We start from the raw sequence: 7,780 nt of genomic DNA, 5'->3' as shown, positions 1-7,780 counted from the left end.
TGGGGGCTCACATAGGAAAGTTCTAGACCACAGGGGTTGGGAGGGCGGGGAGTGAGACAGTGAGACAGGAGGGTGGGGAGTGGGACTGCGGGAGGGTGGAGAGTGAGAAGGAAGGGTGGAGAGTGAGGCGGGAGGAGGGAGAGTGAGATGGGAGGAGGGAGAGTGAGACTGAAGGGTGGGGAGTGAGAAGGGAGGAGGGAGAGTGAGATGGGAGGAGGGAGAGTGAGACTGAAGAGTGGGGAGTGAGAAGGGAGGAGGAGAGTGAGAAGGGAGGAGGGAGAGTGAGAAGGGAGGGTGGAGGGTGAGACAGGAGGGTGGAGGGTGAGAAGGGAGGAGGGAGAGTGAGAAGGGAGGAGGGAGAGTGAGACTGAAGAGTGGGGAGTGAGAAGGGAGGAGGGAGAGTGAGAAGGGAGGAGGGAGAGTGAGACTGAAGAGTGGGGAGTGAGAAGGGAGGAGGGAGAGTGAGAAGGGAGGAGGGAGAGTGAGAAGGGAGGGTGGGGAGTGAGAAGGGTGGAGGGAGAGTGAGAAGGGAGGGTGGAGGGTGAGACGGGAGGGTGGAGAGTGAGACTGGAGGGTGGAGGGTGAGAAGGGAGGAGGGAGAGTGAGATGGGAGGAGGGAGAGTGAGAAGGGAGGGTGGGGAGTGAGAAGGGAGGAGGGAGAGTGAGAAGGGAGGAGGGAGAGTGAGATGGGAGCGTGGGGAGTGAGAAGGGAGGGTGGAGAGTGAGAAGGGAGGAGGGAGAGTGAGATGGGAGGAGGGAGAGTGAGACTGAAGAGTGGGGAGTGAGAAGGGAGGAGGAGAGTGAGAAGGGAGGAGGGAGAGTGAGAAGGGAGGGTGGAGGGTGAGACAGGAGGGTGGAGGGTGAGAAGGGAGGAGGGAGAGTGAGAAGGGAGGAGGGAGAGTGAGACTGAAGAGTGGGGAGTGAGAAGGGAGGAGGGAGAGTGAGAAGGGAGGAGGGAGAGTGAGACTGAAGAGTGGGGAGTGAGAAGGGAGGAGGGAGAGTGAGAAGGGAGGAGGGAGAGTGAGAAGGGAGGGTGGGGAGTGAGAAGGGTGGAGGGAGAGTGAGAAGGGAGGGTGGAGGGTGAGACGGGAGGGTGGAGAGTGAGACTGGAGGGTGGAGGGTGAGAAGGGAGGAGGGAGAGTGAGATGGGAGGAGGGAGAGTGAGAAGGGAGGGTGGGGAGTGAGAAGGGAGGAGGGAGAGTGAGAAGGGAGGAGGGAGAGTGAGATGGGAGCGTGGGGAGTGAGAAGGGAGGAGGGAGAGTGAGACTGAAGAGTGGGGAGTGAGAAGGGAGGAGGGAGAGTGAGAAGGGTGGAGGGAGAGTGAGACGGGAGCGTGGGGAGTGAGAAGGGAGGAGGGAGAGTGAGAAGGGTGGAGGGAGAGTGAGAAGGGAGGGTGGAGGGTGAGACGGGAGGGTGGGGAGTGAGAAGGGTGGAGGGAGAGTGAGAAGGGAGGGTGGAGGGTGAGACGGGAGGGTGGAGAGTGAAAAGGGAGGAGGGAGAGTGAGAAGGGAGGGTGGAGGGTGAGACGGGAGGGTGGAGAGTGAGAAGGGAGGAGGGAGAGTGAGAAGGGAGGAGGGAGAGTGAGAAGGGAGGAGGGAGAATGAGAAGGGAGGAGGGAGAGTGAGATGGGAGGAGGGAGAGTGAGAAGGGAGGAGGGAGAGTGAGACTGAAGGGTGGGGAGTGAGAAGGGAGGAGGGAGAGTGAGAAGGGAGGAGGGGAGAGTGAGAAGGGAGGGTGGAGAGTGAGAAGGGTGGAGGGAGAGTGAGAAGGGAGGAGGGAGAGTGAGAAGGGAGGGTGGGGAGTGAGAAGGGTGGAGGGAGAGTGAGAAGGGAGGGTGGAGGGTGAGACGGGAGGGTGGAGAGTGAGGTGGGAGGAGGGAGAGTGAGATGGGAGGAGGGAGAGTGAGACTGAAGAGTGGGGAGTGAGAAGGGAGGAGGGAGAGTGAGAAGGGTGGAGGGAGAGTGAGAAGGGAGGGTGGGGAGTGAGAAGGGTGGAGGGAGAGTGAGAAGGGAGGGTGGAAGGTGAGACGGGAGGGTGGAGAGTGAGAAGGGAGGAGGGAGAGTGAGAAGGGAGGAGGGAGAGTGAGAAGGGAGGAGGGAGAGTGAGAAGGGAGGGTGGAGGGTGAGACGGGAGGGTGGAGGGTGAGAAGGGAGGAGGGAGAGTGAGAAGGGAGGAGGGAGAGTGAGATGGGAGGGTGGAGGGTGAGAAGGGAGGGTGGAGAGTGAGAAGGGAGGGTGGGGAGTGAGATGGGAGGGTGGAGAGTGAGATGGGAGTATGGAGAGTGAGAAGGGAGGAGGGAGAGTGAGAAGGGAGGAGGGAGAGTGAGAAGGGAGGAGGGAGAGTGAGAAGGGAGGAGGGAGAGTGAGAAGGGAGGAGGGAGAGTGAGATGGGAGGAGGGAGAGTGAGAAGGGAGGGTGGAGGGTGAGAAGGGAGTATGGAGAGTGAGAAGGGAGGGTGGAGAGTGAGATGGGAGGGTGGAGGGTGAGAAGGGAGGGTGGAGAGTGAGAAGGGAGGGTGGGGAGTGAGATGGGAGGGTGGAGAGTGAGAAGGGAGGAGGGAGAGTGAGATGGGAGGAGGGAGAGTGAGAAGGGAGGGTGGAGGGTGAGAAGGGAGTATGGAGAGTGAGAAGGGAGGGTGGAGAGTGAGATGGGAGGGTGGAGGGTGAGAAGGGGAGGGTGGAGAGTGAGAAGGGAGGGTGGAGAGTGAGATGGGAGGGTGGAGAGTGAGAAGGGAGGAGGGAGAGTGAGATGGGAGGAGGGAGAGTGAGAAGGGAGGGTGGAGGGTGAGAAGGGAGGGTGGAGAGTGAGAAGGGAGGGTGGAGAGTGAGATGGGAGGGTGGAGAGTGAGATGGGAGGGTGGAGAGTGAGAAGGGAGGAGGGAGAGTGAGATGGGAGGAGGGAGAGTGAGAAGGGAGGGTGGAGGGTGAGAAGGGAGTATGGGAGAGTGAGAAGGGAGGGTGGAGGGTGAGAAGGGAGTATGGAGAGTGAGAAGGGAGGGTGGAGAGTGAGAAGGGAGGGTGGAGAGTGAGAAGGGAGGGTGGAGAGTGAGATGGGAGGGTGGAGGAGTGAGAAGGGAGGAGGGAGAGTGAGATGGGAGGAGGGAGAGTGAGAAGGGAGGGTGGAGGGTGAGAAGGGAGTATGGAGAGTGAGAAGGGAGGGTGGAGAGTGAGATGGGAGGGTGGAGGGTGAGAAGGGAGGGTGGAGAGTGAGAAGGGAGGGTGGGGAGTGAGATGGGAGGGTGGAGAGTGAGAAGGGAGGAGGGAGAGTGAAAAGGGAGGAGGGAGAGTGAGATGGGAGGGTGGAGAGTGAGAAGGGAGGGTGGAGAGTGAGAAGGGAGGAGGGAGAGTGAAAAGGGAGTATGGAGAGTGAGAAGGGAGGGTGGAGAGTGAGACGGGAGGAGGGAGGTCCTCACAGACTCCCAGTGACCTTCTTGGTGGCCACTCACAGAGCCCTGCAGAGAAGCGCTGCCCCCTGAGGTGAAAGGGGGTCCTGGGAACTTGGACAGGGCAGTGACTGCAGCCAGGGCACCTGGGCTGGGCAGGAGGGCAGGTGCTGACCAGGGCCGCTCCTCCATGGAAGCCCACCCTCTTCTGCGCCTGGAGGACCCCGGGCAGGCGCTCCAGGATCCAGGTGAAATCAGCCTGTGAAACACTCTCTAAGCCTCTGTTGTTCTCAAATTTGGCTAAAAGGGTGTTTTGACACAGACCCCTAACAGTCTGTCGCTTTCCCTGTAACGAGGGCCCAGATCAGACCCAGGGATGGGACAAGTCCGTCCTGGAGACACAGGCCCAGACCACTTGGTGGACAGTCGGAAGTGTCTTAGAAACAGTGGTTCAGAGACTGGGAATTGCCAGGGTGAAGCTGGCTGCAGGGTCCCTTCCCAAACCAGGTGCCCCAGGCGCCTCTCAGCACGGTTCCCAGGCCTTCCACTGGGTGGCGCCAGTGGGCATCTTCGCAAGCCTTGGGGACCCTGGAGGGGATCTGCCCGCCAGCCCCACAGTAAAGGACCAGATGACACAGAGCCCCACATCCCTCAAGACTGCAGGGTGGACAAGACAGGGACTGTGACAGGCCCCCATGAAAATCAGAAAATTTCAAAAAAGCTCCAGGTGGCTTTCCTTAGTCCCTGCCCTTTCCTGCTGAAGCCCCACCCCGGGGTGGAGGGGGCTCTGCTGGCCCCCTTCCTGCAGGTCCAGGCTGGTGCCGAGGGCGGAGGCAGGTCAGCTCTCCCCCGGTTTAGAGCAAATCCATTCCTTTTCCTCTCACTTCGGACGCTGGCCAACACCTGCCCAGTCGGCGGGACTCCAGATTCTTGGGCCCCAGGAATGCACAGCGACCTCCCCTGCTCCCTGCTGGGCCTGCTCCCTGCTGGGACTCCCAAGAGTCCCCAGCCTGCTGACCCTGGGCTCCGCCTGCCCACTGTCCACGTCCCCTGCACAGCCAGGGGCCATGAGCAGCCTGGGCCTGGGGTGCCCCAGCTTCAGGATCTCCACAGTCCCCCCCCAGGATGCCTCACCTTTCTTCCCTCTCCCCTGGGCCAGGCCCCACAGCAAGTCCTCCTGAGGGCCTGGAGCCCCAACTGCCCCGACCACCCCAGCTGCTCCTGGCTTCAGGGTGGTAGCTGGGCCGCAGTCAGGCTGGAGGGGGAGTCCAGAGAGGAGGGTCTCTGAGCCCCCCGCTGGAGGCCCCCCATGGTTCATCTCCCCCTCCCCCGTTCTCCATTCCAGGAGGCAGCAGCTGGAGTCCAGCCCCTGGAGAAAGGTGAAGGACACGGGCAGAGTCCTTGGGCAGGAAACCCCTGGCGTGTGGGCCAGCAGAGGGACAGGCCGTGGGGGTGGGGGTGCAGGGAGCCCGCAGCTCTGGGGCTGTGGATGCTGAGTGGTGGTGAGGCTGCTGCCCTGCGGGTGCCCAGGTGTGTCCAGCTGGGGGGCAGCAGGAGGCCTACAACTGAGCCTTCAGCTTATGGCCAGAGGCAGCTGGGGGCACTCAGCAGGGCCAAGAGGTGAGTCCTCCAGGGCCCAATGCCCCCCACGGCCACCCCACACAGCAGAGAGACCTGATCTGAGCCACAGGACAAGGGACACAGGTGCCCAGACCTCTCCAAACTCTGACCATATCATGAGCCACAGAACTTCAGTCATGTTCAAAGAATGGTATGTGTGTGTGAAGTGTGTGGTGTGTGAGGTGTGTGGTGTGTGTGTGCATGGTGTGTGTGTTTGAGGTGTGTGTATGGCGTGTGTGAGGTGTGTAGTGTGTATGGTGTGTGTGCATGTTTGTGTGTGAGGTGTGTGTGAGGTGTGTGGTGTGTGTGAGGTGTGTGTGAGGTGTGTGTATGAGGTGTGTGTGAGGTGTGTGTGAGGTGTGTAGTGAGTGTGTGTGTATGAGGTGTGTGTGGTGTGTGTGTGGTGTGTGTGTGGTGTGTGTGAGGTGTGTGGTATGTGTGGTGTGTGGTGAGTGTGTGTGTATGAGGTGTGTGTGAGGTGTGTGTGAGGTATGTGGTGTGTGTGAGGTGTGTGAGGTGTGTGGTGTGTGTGTGGGGTGTGTGGTGTGTGTGAGGTGTGCATGTGGTGTGCGTGCGAGGTGGGTGTGAGGTGTGTGTGTGGTGTGTGTGTGTGTGAGGCGTGTAGTGAGTGAGGTGTGTGGTGTGTGAAGTGTGTGTGAAGTATGTGGTGGGTGTGAAGTATGTGGTGGGTGTGAGGTGTGTGTGGTGTGTGAAGTGTATGGTGTCTGTGAGGTGTGTGTGAGGTGTGTGTTTGTGTGTGAGGTGTGTGTGAGGTGTGTGGTGTGTGTGAGGTATGTGTGTGGTGTGTGTGAGGTGTGTGAAGTGTGTGTGAGGTGTGTGGTGTGTGGTGTGTGAGGTATGTGGTGTGTGTGAGGTGTGTGCTGTGTGAGGTGTGTGGTGTCTGTGAGGTGTGTGTTTGTGTGTGTTTGTGTGTGGTGTGTGTGGTGTGTATGAGATATGTGTGGTATGTGTGTGTGAAGTATGTGGTGTGTGTGTGGTGGTGGTGTGTGTGAGGTGTGTGGTGTGTGTGAGGTGTGTGGTGTGTGAAGTGTGTGTGAGGTGCATGTGAGGTGCGTGTGGTGTGTGTGAGGTGTGTGGTGTGTGTGGTGTGTGTGAGGTGTGTGTGTGGTGTGTGTGAGGTGCGTGTGGTGTGTGTGAGGTGTGTGGTGTGTGTGAGGTGTGTGGTGTGTGTGTGGTGTGTGTGAGGTGTGTGGTGTGTGTGAGGTGTGTGGTGTGTGTGGTGTGTGTGAGGTATGTGTGTGGTGTGTGTGAGGTGTGTGAAGTGTGTGTGAGGTGTGTGGTGTGTGGTGTGTGAGGTATGTGGTGTGTGTGAGGTGTGTGAGGTGTGTGGTGTCTGTGAGGTGTGTGTTTGTGTGTGGTGTGTGTGGTGTGTGTTTGTGTGTGGTGTGTGTGGTGTGTGAGATGTGTGTGGTGTGTGTGAGGTGTGTGGTATGTGTGGTGTGTGTGGTGTGTGTGGTGTGTGAGGTGTGTGGTGTGTGTGAGGTGTGTGTGGTGTGTGAGGTGTGTGGTGTGTGTGAGGTGTGTGGTGTGTGTGAGGTGTGTGTGGTGTGTGAGGTGTGTGGTGTGTGTGAGGTGTGTGTGGTGTGTGAGGTGTGTGAGGTGAGGTGTGTGTGAAGTGTGTGTGGGTGTGAGGAGTGTGTGTGTGCACAGTTGGGTGCTGCACGTGTGTCGTCTGTGTGTGTGGTGTTCCGTGGCGTTTGAGTCGTGCTGTGCTGGATGTTGGGTGTGTGTCGTGGTGTGTGTGAGGGTGTCTGTCCCTTGGCAGAGCCCAGCCATCAGGATGGAGGTGAGTGGCGCTGGGCCACACTGCCCTCTGGTGGCGAGTGGCAGTATTGGTGGTGACTGATCCCTGTGTGCACAGGACAGTGTTGGGCAGACACCTGGCCACCTCCCGCCCCCCCAGACTGACATACAAGTGAAGAGCCCAGCGTCCACCACAGAGTCACAAGGTCAAGATGGCAGAGGGCGGTGGGACTGGTGCTCAGTGGAGGACAGGTTGGCGGCACCCTGCCCTCCTTGTGGCATCCTGAGAAAGCCTTCCACAGCCCTGCTCACGCTCCGGGACCCCGGAGCCACCTCACCTGGGAAGGTCACAGGGCTGAAGACCAAGCCCTGCGCTCCGTGGCCGTGTTTGTAAAGAGTGCAGTTCTGCCGCTGCAGCCTCCAGTGCCCACACAGGAGGCCGGGCGCACTCACTGCTGGCTGGTGGGTCTGACAGAGGCCTGGACAGACGAGGACCGCTGTCCACCCTCCCCACTCCTATTCCACTACTCGAAGCTTCACAGCCTGAGATGGAGGGTGGCTCCTGCCAGGTCACAGAGGGCCTCCTGGGCCTTTCTAGCTGGCAGCTCCCTCTTGGCCCTCAGGAGAGGCCGGCTCAAGGGAAGGGTCTTCAGCAGCACGCGGCGGAGGCCCCTTCTCTGGGCTGCTGGACCAGGTGCGTCCCATGAAGGGAACGCCTCTCTCCCGGTGTTTATTTTGATGTCTCCCTGCACATGCCCCCAAACCTGCAATGCCAGGACTGCCCACGTCATGCTGGGGTCACAAGTCCCCCACGGCACCCCAACAGCTCCCCATTGGAATGGGGCACCAGGAGGCTCCAAGCCAGCGTGACTTAGGGCACGTGTCTGAGTGGAGAAGGGGGGTGTGGCACAGAGACCGAAGCAGGCGGGGCCCCTGCTCCGAGGCGTCACAGCAGCTGAGTGCAGCGTGTGGCTCTGGGTGGGAGGAACTTGGGAGGGAGGCCCAGGCACACCTG

The sequence above is a fragment of the Spermophilus citellus genome (genome assembly GCF_964194105.1).
Source record: "Spermophilus citellus genome assembly, chromosome: 14".
Classification (NCBI taxonomy): Eukaryota; Metazoa; Chordata; class Mammalia; order Rodentia; family Sciuridae; genus Spermophilus; species Spermophilus citellus.
Note: the sequence above shows the minus strand (reverse complement) of the source record.